Below are 11762 nucleotides of genomic sequence, written 5' to 3' on the forward strand. Positions count from 1 at the left end.
GTTTTGGAATAATAGAGTCAACACTCGTTGTGTGATTATATAGAGACACAATTATTTACTTACTGTCTTCTAATAGTTAATGTGCAAAGGCGAATGTTTGGGGTTTGGTGTATCAACCTTAACTGGCCATTGTTTTTTTATGCAATGTCAAGCATGATACATAAGATTATTTGCATAATGACACTTCCAAATTTCATTTATCTTATACGTAATCATTAAGTTTATGAATAAACCAAATTACTGTCTTCATTTCTATTTATCTATCCACTAGAAATATATTGTTTCTATTTCATTTAGAAGTTTAACGGGGCTTTAATTACCATTTTTTATATGTACACTTAGTTAATACTCTATTGACTTAAGTAAGTAGTATAAAGGAATTAAATATATAAGAGGAAGGGCATAGTTGTATTATTTAATAGGTGGTGGCTTGTTACTACTATTATTTTAAAATTAACAAATTCGCTGTCTACACCTCCATTTATGTATACAGTATACAGAAAATAAAACCAATATTAAAGCTTTCAGATGTGTCATTTTGTTTGACTAAAAACTCCTTCTTGCAGACAAGGTGACTAATGATGGGGGAAATGGACTTGCTAACTAAACCACAAACTTTATAAATAAGAAAATTGACCAATTACTCTTAAGATTAATCAATTATTAATACTATATGATAATTATATCTTTCAAGACTAATAAGGATCAACATTGTTAAGTAATAGATAGTTGTATTAATAGAAGCCTGATTTCAACCATGTATGTGAAAATGAATTTGTTTAAACAAAGAATTATTATTTTTTACATATGAATAATTTGTGTGGCACTTTCCATCAGAAAAGTAAAATACTTGGATAATGACCAATAATATAAATATATTAACAGTCATGTGGAAATTAATGCGTGAATGGCATCATCACTGAGAATAAATTAATACCTAGAATGAGAATCATGCAAAGTTACGCCAACCACGATTTTGATCTCAACATTTTGTCAACAAGGAAGGTATATATATATATATATATATAATTATGGTATATAGTTCTTCAAGTTGCTCATCATCTCTCACAATAGTATGAGACAAAAAGAGGTGCAAAATAGTATTAAATTCGCTCTTAGTTTAAATGATACAAATATATTACAAGTATAAATAAAATGATATATTGTTATTTTATTATACTTTTTATTTTTTTGCACAACATTTCCTCTTCACTTTTCTTCTTATTGGAGATGAGTCTCACTCATTTATCATGGTCCATACTGCAGTTTCAATACTCAATATTACTTGTTATGTATCTACATTTTCTTATATAATCTTTGATAGTAGATCGCTTCACTCTCAGAGACAAAAATAGAGTTTAGGAGGATAAACACAATCACTCTGCTATTTTTTATTTAAAAAAAGTCTTTTACGAGGATGGAGAAATTGTGCAATTATCAAAGTTTTGAACTATAAATGTGTAAAAAAGTTATGGCACTCATTTTATAGTTTCTATATCTATTAGTCGTTTATATTATTGAAAAGTAAAAAAATTTGATATGCCTATATGTATATGTATATGTGATAAATGTGATTGTATATTTTTGGTTTCTCACAGGTATCCTCGCACTGGAGGTAATCCTGTCCGAGCCGGGAACATCCACAGGTAAGTGGGGCTAACTCTCAGGTAAGTGGGGCTAACTCTCCCAACGAATATTTTTTCCATCCACAAGACTCGAACCCGAGTTCTTGCTTAAGGGGAATCAAGCATGTACCACTTGAACAAACGCCCATTGGTAATGTGATTGTATATGATAGTTTTTTAAAGAATTTATCCCGATTAAATAAGTGGATAATTAATTCAACGTCAGATCAACTTATCACCACTCCAACCTTTTCAGGACAAGGATCTGCTATCTCAAACCCTATCCCAAACCTTGTCCCATACCAATTATACTATGTCAGTCAGTTAAAAAAAATATCATAACTTTATCAGTTTTGCATCATTGTGATTGGTCAGGGACGTGGTCATGGTTAGGAACAGCAGATCCCATCCACCTTTTCATTTATTATGGTGTCTTTTAGGTTTTAGTGACACTAACTAATTTAAATAGATGGAAAAATTGTAAAAATAAGTTTTTATTAAGTGAATATATATTAACAAATGTCCTTAGAGTTGCTTAATGGAGTTAAAAAGTCAAAATTGTAGTGAAAAATGATGCATTTAATATTTCAAGAAGTGTTAGGCTTTAGCATACATGTGCACATGACTTCTAAAATAAAAACGAAACAAATAAGAATATTTAATCAACATAAAATAAAAGAAAAATGATATATTCGCTTACAAATCATTGTACAATATAATTTCCTAACAAGTCGTTAGTCTAGTGGTATAAGGTTCCGTTAGATTTTCGAAATTATCAAAATGTGAAAAGTTTGATGTCTATGAGTGACACCTACTACAGTAAAAATTCCTGTTAGCCACGATTATAACTGTGGCTAAAGTGAGAAAAAAATCGTAACTAGATTGAGTGCCACACTTAATGTTGTTGTGGCAAGGAATGGCATTGCTAAAAATTAGCCACGATCATTATGTTATTTCGCTACATTTCTGTGAAATGTGGTAAGAATTATTTAGCCACAATCTGTTTAATTCAGCTACAATCGAACCGTGGCTAAGTTGTTGATTTTGCAACACTACAACCGTGGCTAAGTTGCTTACTTTTTCACAATCCATCCGTGGCTAATTAAATTTATTTAAAGTTACTTTCGTACATACTCCTCTCATGATCCCAATGTGTCATTGTCTCACAATCTTTATTTTCAATAATATAATGGTAAATTTATAATAAAATTAAATATTTTCTAGCTAATAATAATAGTAGTAAGTGTTATACCATTAGAAAATTGAATCTTATACAATTACCAAATGTTTAACATTCAAAAATCCTTATAAAAAACAAAATGTAAAATGTTAAGATCATATAAGTTCATGAATTCTAAGAAACCATATCTAACATGGTGGAACATCACGAGCGAAAGTGGTTAACTCACTACCAAAATTTTCGACTAGAAACTTCTCAAGAGTAGCCAAACGATTTTGAGTATGTGCAAGTTACTCCTTGGTCTCTTCATACCTTGATAGTTTTACTTCCAAAGTTTGTACATATTTCTTCAAGTCTTCAACATATTGACTAGAGCCACTAAAATTCACAAAACCAGTAAAATGTCTAGACGTTCCAAAAACACTAGAAGGACAAATACTAGTGACCAAACCATGCACTCGACCTGAATGTTCAGCTTCATATGTTTTTTCAATTGTATCATTAGGATGAGCAAATACCTTTGATGAAACACCTGAAGTAGTGACATTTTCTTGATCTTGAGGTAAATGCTCTGATATTTTATCCTATTAAATAACAAGAAATTAATAATTTATATAGTGGCAAAATGCAAATTGCATGGCAGTAACCTATAATGGAAAATTGCATCAATAGAATCAGAAAGGACAAAATGGAAAATTGCATCAATAGAATCCAAAAGGACAAAATAATATTATGCATTTGCCTACTTAACTAACTTCATACCATTATCCATTTCACAACTTATCACTTTCTCATATTGTTAAAGGACAAAACAAAATTATCCATTAAGAATTAAATTCAATGCTTATAGTGGCAACTAAAATTGGAAATGTAAAGCCAACACTGGGAAATATTTTGGACTGATACTATAGTTCTGTTAAGTCTTACACACTTTTGGCAGCAGTTATGCATAGTAATATAGTTATTCCAATAATGTTCTCAGGAAAAAGTTTGAGAGCAGCTTATTTCAGCAATTGGCTTTTAAAAAACCATGAGCTATAATATGCTCTAAGGAAAATCCACTAACTTTTAGAAGACAATAGAATATTAATCACAATCAACAATTAAACTTGTTGGAGAAATGGTTCTAAAAATGATACACTTTTTAGGACATATGTAACACATCATGTATGAAAATACTTTAAATTACTTACAGTTAGAGTTTTTCCTTCTTCGCTTACATAGCTTCCATCCTTCTTCAATAAAGTTGACAAAACAACCTCACCACGACATACAGGTCTTTGCAATTTTAGCTCCTAACACAATCAATGAAACATAAGTTTTTACATTCACAAAACTTCATTCTTTACAATAATACAATTACCTAGGACAACTTACCATTTGACGACCTCTCCTTGCATTGCTCGTACTACCACCAACATGGGAAACTCTAAGATTCCTGCGACTTCTAGTGTTCGCCAAACTTTGCTTCTACAATTGCCAAACATTGTAGTCATTATATTAAAAAAATACAAGTCTTGGAGAAATTAAATACTTCATAACATAATGTTTACCTTCATCTTATCCTCCTTATAATGATGCACAAATGCAGTCCAATCAGCACAATCTAAACCTCGAGGAGGATTAGCAAGTATGTTTTCCTTACTTTTATTAGGATATAAATACTTACACCTTAACCTGTATTTAGAGGCCCTCCATCTTTCACCTAGAGTACTCATAGCCCATTTGACTCCAGCAACATAATCAAACTCTAAATTTTCCTTCACATTATTAAATACACGAGTCAATTTTCAATGACAATAGGAAAAAAACTATTAAAATTGCAAAAAAAATTTAAATAATTACCTCATCCACTAACTTTTAGAAGACAATAGAATATTAATCACAATCAACAATTAAACTTGTTGGAGAAATGGTTCTAAAAATGATACACTTTTTAGGACATATATAAACACGTCATGTATGAAAATACTTTAAATTACTTATAGCTAGAGTTTTTCCTTCTTCGCTTACATAGCTTCCATCCTTCTTCAATAAAGTTGACAAAACAACATAACCATTGAGTTCACAATAACTTTTTTATTTTTTCCAAATGCCAAATCTGAATTGCTTGCATTTTTCGAGTTTCAATTTCTCCCGAAGAGGTATCTGCAATTATGTACAAGAAGCAAAGTATTAAAGGCAAACATATAATAACATATTGAAGTTAATTGAATATTGCTCTTACCTTTAACCTTGACAAATAAGGGTTCTTCTCTATCTTTTGATTGAGTTTCATTTGAGTTTGACGAGGTTTCAAAGTTGTCATCACTATATGAAGCATCTTTTGTATTCACATGTGTAGGTTCAACACCCTCTTGATTGACACTAGTTTGTTATTGTATATTTTGGGTATTTTTGCTACTGTTTTCACCTTTTTGTCCTCGTAGCTTTTCTAGCATTACTTGTCCTGAATTCTTACGCTTCATATTGAACCAATTACCTGCACAGTTTGCTAAGAAAAGAACTATAACAAGAAACAAAATATATACTAAATGAATCATAACATGAATTATTAAAGATATAATGCAAAAAGTGTGGCACAAATTGTAAAAAAAGTCTATTTTATATTGTCAAGTACATAATATAGGATATTAAACTACTCTAACATTCTTCCTTCTTCATCATCACTAAAATTATCACAATCTTCATCATTATTTGATCCATGTTTTTCTTGTTCTTGTTCATTTACACCTTCCTGCACTAATTGTAATTCTTCGATGTTCTCCAAATGTTGCTCACAAAAAAGATATGTCTTCCATTGATGACTCTTCTAAGTCCTCAAAGTTCAGATCACCCATATCATAGATGTCTCTAGGCTTCATGTGGCAAACACAACACCAACCTTGATCAACTGGATCATCAATATAATATACCATTCTAGCATCAGTTGCAAGGATGAATGGTTCATCTGCTTCATTTGCACCGGTGTGTATTAAACAGGAAAAAATTACACTTGTTATCCCAAATTTATCAATTTTCATTCCCTTGTTAAGTGTAGTGTCTACCCAATCACATTTGAATAGCACAACCCTTAAATTACCATAGCAGTCTAACTCTATGATGTCAACCAATTTCCCGTAGTACATAACATCACTTGATATCTCAATAGGTTCCTTATCACTTGAAAATCTCTTAGTTACAGCAGACATAACAATACCACTATTTTGTGTTCTCAATTCTTGCTCCTTCCTCTTTAATCGAAACTTAAATCCATGGATATTATACCCATCAAATCTTCGAGAAATATTATTTGGCCCTTTTGCAAGACATTCAATTTCACTTGTAATATCTGGATCTTCCTTTCTCGCAACCTATTATTTTGTTGAAAGGTAAGGACAACTACATACACTCATGAGCTTTTGAGCATAAACAAAAGTTAGGTGAAATTATATATATATATATATATATATTCTTTAAATCAATCGTGGAAATGCTTGTGTACATATTCTTCCACAACTTTTGTGGAGTTTCTTTGGCCACGATGCATCCTTGTGACCTCGGTTTTATACTTTCTGGATGAAGAAGTCAATAGTTGTCATATATTTGATATTGTAATGCATCATAGTATGAAAATAAACTATTAATAAGAACATATAACTTACTCGCGAAATGTATCAACCAATTGACAATTAGTTAACACATAACGATGAGCTTGTAGCTTCTCAAGGCGGATACCATGACTCTGATACCATGTTAAAATTACAGGGTTAAAGTAAAAAATATAAAAGAGAATACTCAAAATAATAAATTGTATTATAGTAGAGTCACTAAAAACATTGACCCCAAGATCATCGTCATTGCGTTTTGGTCGATTGAACCTTATTTCAATGTCACCATTCATAAAATATCTCGAATGAAAAGTTAGAGATTCTTCCATAATATACCCTTCAGCTATACAACCTTCTGGTGTAGCCTTGTTACGGACTTATGATTTTAAATGGCCAAGAGTCCTAGAATTAAAAGGAAATGAATCAACATGGAAGTCCTAATAAAATAAATAACTAAGCATGTAAAGTAAAAAGTTACCTTTCAATAGGATACATCCATCTATAGTGTAGAGGACCAGCAATCCTTGCTTCCTCCCCAAGATGAATGACCAAATGAACCATGATAGTGAAAAAGGATGGAGGGAATATCATTTCCATATGGCAAAGGGTCAAAGAAATCCGTTGTTGGAGTTTCTTTAAATATTTGACATTTAAAACTTTGCTTGATAATTCTCTAAAGTAGTTACATAGCTCAATCAACACTGAAGTAACTTCTTTAGGAAGAGATCTTCTAAAGGCAATTGGAAAAATATGTTCCATCAGAATATGTGTATCATGGCTCTTTAGTCCAGAGATCTTGCGTTTCTTTAAATCAACACATCTAGAAATGTTTGATGAGAAACTATCCGGAAATACCACACTTTTAAGAATTTTTAGAAAGATATCTTTCTCTTGATTTTTCATTTTAAAGCATGATGGAGGAAACTTAGAGGAATTCGGATATGGATGAAGCTTCTCTCTAATTCCCATTGCATGTAAGTCTTTACGAGCTTTAAGATTATCTTTTGTTCTACTTTTGTCATCAAGTATGGTGAATAATATATTGTCACCAACATTTTTCTCTATGTGCATCATATCAAGGCAATGACGAATAAGAAGATGTTTCCAATAAGGTATATCCCAAAATATACCCTTTTTCTTTCATTGTGGTGGGTTGTTTTCACTCTTAACCTCATCACGGGGCCTTTTACGACCCAATTCTATATCTCGCAACATATTTGAACCCGAAGGCGGGATAGGGGAAGGTCTAAGCTCAATAGAACCGTCAAAGGATGATTTATTGATCCTATACTTATGATCAAGTGGTAAATATCGACGATGTCCCATGAAGCAATATTTTCCGCCAAACTTTAGCCATTTAGACTCTATATCAAAATTACACGATGGACAAGCAAGTGATGTATGAGTGTTCCATCCAGATAAGTTGTCTAGACTTGGGAAGTCGCTAATAGTACAAAACAATGCAGTACGCATTTGAAATGATTCTTTTGTAGAGGAATCATGAGCTTCCACTCTTTTCCACAATTTTTGTAACTCTGAAACTAGGGGCAGCAAGTAAACATCAATACTATTGTCAGACATCTTAGGACCAGGAATTATCATCGACATTATGAGAGAAGTTTGCTTCATACAGTACCATGGAGGATAATTGTAAGCATACAACATCACAGGCCAAATGCTATTATTAGAACTTAAAGTTCCAAATGGATTGAAACCATCTGTAGCTAATGCAAGCCGTATATTACGAGAATCTAAAGCAAAGTCCGGATACATTTTGTCAAACTCCTTCCATGCCATTCTATCTTTCGGATGTCTTACCAACCCATCCCGGTTTGCATTTTTAGCATGCCATTTCAAAAGCTCTATAGTTTTAGAACACATGTATAGTCTTTGCAATCTTGGTATAAGTGGGAAGTACTGTAAGACCTTTGCTGGTATGTATTTTTTATTTTGGCCAACCACTATATCATTTGCATCACTAATATTCCCATTAGATTTCCACCTAGATGCATTGCAAATCTTGCAATTATCTCTCTTCTTGTCTTCCAATGAACCCCAATATAACATGCAATTGTTCGGACATGCATGAATCTTTTCATAGCTTAAATCTAACTTCTTAATCAACTTGTTTGCCTGGTATAAAGATGCTGAGAGTTTTGCATGGGAAAAAGCATCATTTAAAAGATCAATGATCATAGAAAAAGTTTTGTCTGTTGCACTACATAAGACTTTCATATGATACAAAAGAACAATGAATGATATTTTACTATATTTTCTACAACCAGGGTACAATTCTTCATTTCTATCACCTAATTGCTCTTTTATTTTTTCTTGTTGGACTTTACTTGCATCACCCCTAGGTTGGTCATCATTTATTATATTTGAGTGACCGAAATCTTGAATTCCACTATCATCAAAGATGCCAAAAACATCATCTAACATATCCTGCATTGGATATTGTCTAACCCACTCTTCTTGTGGTTGAGCTATAGTTTCAACATTATCTTGCACATTCCCATGCATGTACCAAAATGTGTACTTTATGGAAAACCCTCTTTGAAGTAGATGACTAAACACTTCAATTCTATTACCCATTTTAAGAAATCCACATGTAATACAAGGACATGGAATTTGATCACTTATATGTACATTTGAAAAGGCGAAATCCAAAATTGCACCACCCCATCCAAAAACTCCTTTGATCTAATTGGTTTCTCAATCCAACTCTTATCGATCATAATTGTGTGAATTTGTTTTTTATGTTAAATTCAATTACTAAATCATTAGAGATACTAAATGATTAACTTAAAAACAACTTAAGTATTACCTCAATGCAAGCATGCATGACAAATTAAACCATAGTGTTTTGCAAATCATAGTGACATGAACCATGACCTGCAGAAAAAACAAATTTGTCTCATTAAGAGAATTATGGAGTGTCATGTCTGTCACAAAGTTTAGTATTTCAACTACATCTAAACAAACAAACAAAAGAACAAATTGATCATGAAGAGAAGCACCTACCATTTGAGTGAACAAATTGATCATGAGGTTCCATACAAATCCTCATACCTTAATTTGGCTCTTTCACCCTTCTTTTATGGTCTAGACTCTAGAGCCTTAGCCACTTCTATTCTGATATAGTTTTGATTTATTGCATGACATGAAGAAGGGAAATGTTTATTAAACTTAAGGCATGTGGCCTTACTCTGAGAATTCTCACACCTTTAGTGTACCTCTAATACCATAAAGTTTAAACAAATATTTTAGACTAAGTAAATCACTATAACATAAGCACATGTAATTCATAAGTGCCAATCATCTTAAATATATTGTCCTCGACCCTTTCTTCCAATTGATATTATTGATAACATTTACTAGAATTTTCATCTTACTACCATATTTTACACCAACAACTCTAACTCATTTCCAAATTGAATGAATTTCAGTCTCATCCAAAAAGCACATTTGAGGAAAGATCAAGATTGTGTAGATGTCTCAATTATAGTAAACTCATCTTTGAAGCTAGTAAAGATATAGTCAAGAGTCCTAGAATACCACCAAGGATTGCAATGCAAGCTCTTATTTCTCAACAAACAAAAATTCGAACAAGTGACTTCGGAACCAAGAGTCCAAGAATGAATCATTCCCAAGTAGTTTATACAATGAAGCCAATACAGGAAGCTTAAAAGACAAGACTCAAAACCAAGAGATAATGCAAATGAATGGTCAAGTGTCAAAGTTTGTAAGGCATAAAATGTTGTTGAATCTTACTCATTCTAGAGCCTTAGTCAGATTTTGTTGAATATCCTTCTCTAGTCTATCACTGCATGTTACCTTATTTTACTCTTCAATTGTAAAAAACTATTTTTTTTATATTTGGTTTGGTTGTTCAACCTGAGAGGAAGAAAGATATAAACAACTTCATAATCGAAGCACTGAAACTTAGTGCATACATAACAAATGTTACTGGATAAGATTTTGCAGACTATAATGGCTATCTAGTGTTACCAGTAGTAAAATTTTAATTCAGTGTTACATATAAGAGTGTTTAAATATAATCAGATAGATATTTCTCATAATATAAATTCTGATGGGCTAAATATATTTCAATACTTATGTGACTAAATATTTGGACATATTAACTAACTGGCATAGTGTTTTATCATTGACCAGCACAAGCTTTTACTTAAAAGTCAAAAAACATAGTGAACATGACATTGTGTGGTTGCAAGAGAACAAAACATATACATGAAAAGTACAAGTTAGAGTTAGAACGTGCAACTGTTATTGCCTCTTCCTTGTTATCTTTTCTAATCTCTATTTTTCATGAACAAATTTAATATTGATTAGTGAGTAGTGACTAGCTTATGCATAATCCTCAGGTTCCAGTATTCAAAAGTTGCATCATTCATGTGCTTAAGATATATATATACAATACAAAAGCAGGAATGTGCATGATTTAGATCCAATCAAAGGTGATTTATATTATATCCAAAAGCTCTTTATGTTCCAACACCACCACAAACACCTTCTCCAATTTCTCAACCACCCCATGTAACAACACCTCCAAAAACACCTTCTCCTAGTTCTCAAGCTCCCTATGTAACAGCACCTCCAAAAACACCTTCTGTATGCTAACATCTAATTTCAAAGCACACACATCTAATTTCTTTTGCCGAGGCATCAGAAGGAATCCATCCTTTGTGTCACTTGTTACAAAAAAAGTAAGAGCAGAATTCCGAAAACCAATTTTAAATTCATATTCATGGTTTAAGCACAAATTAGTATCAGTTTGTAAAAGAAACTAATGAAGAAATCAATGAACCGTGTTTGAAACAAATCTAGATAAACCCTAATCCTAACTGTAATTCACACTTTGAATTGAATGAGAAGCATATGTAGTCACGAATCAACTAACGAAGAAATCAATTAAAAAAGAAATCAACTAACCGTATTTGAGTGAAGGATTAGTTGATTTGAGTGAAGTATTTACACATGAATGGAGATGATAGTGGATTTGAGTGAAGGATTTGAAAGGATTTGTGGCAATGGATTTGAGTGAAGGATCGTATAAGGATATGGAAGAAGAGATGAATGGATTTCTTCAAGAAGAGAAGAAGCTGGAAAGTTTTTCTTTGTTCTTTGAAATGTTGATTTGTTCTTTGAAATATTATTTTGTTCTTTGAAATGAGGGAAAGTTACACGAATAGCAACTATAGTAGAATGATTTATGCTCTGCATAATTCCAGAAATTGAGATGAATGATTTACGTTCTGTAGTTTAATTTTTTTGTTTATGTTTTGGCACGGCCCATTACAATTGCAAGTCCATGGGCTTGACAATTAATTTTGCCATACTTTTGTA

General features: G+C 32.0%; 1 long non-coding RNA gene across 1 annotated transcript; it reads left to right on the plus strand.

The window, feature by feature from the left end:
- On the plus strand, positions 5914-11021 carry LOC109335116. The gene is made up of 3 exons (XR_002106179.1): positions 5914-5924; positions 10671-10673; positions 10897-11021. It is a non-coding gene; the product is annotated as an uncharacterized LOC109335116 (long non-coding RNA).

The sequence above is a fragment of the Lupinus angustifolius genome, chromosome LG20 (assembly GCF_001865875.1).
Source record: "Lupinus angustifolius cultivar Tanjil chromosome LG20, LupAngTanjil_v1.0, whole genome shotgun sequence".
Classification (NCBI taxonomy): domain Eukaryota; kingdom Viridiplantae; phylum Streptophyta; class Magnoliopsida; order Fabales; family Fabaceae; genus Lupinus; species Lupinus angustifolius.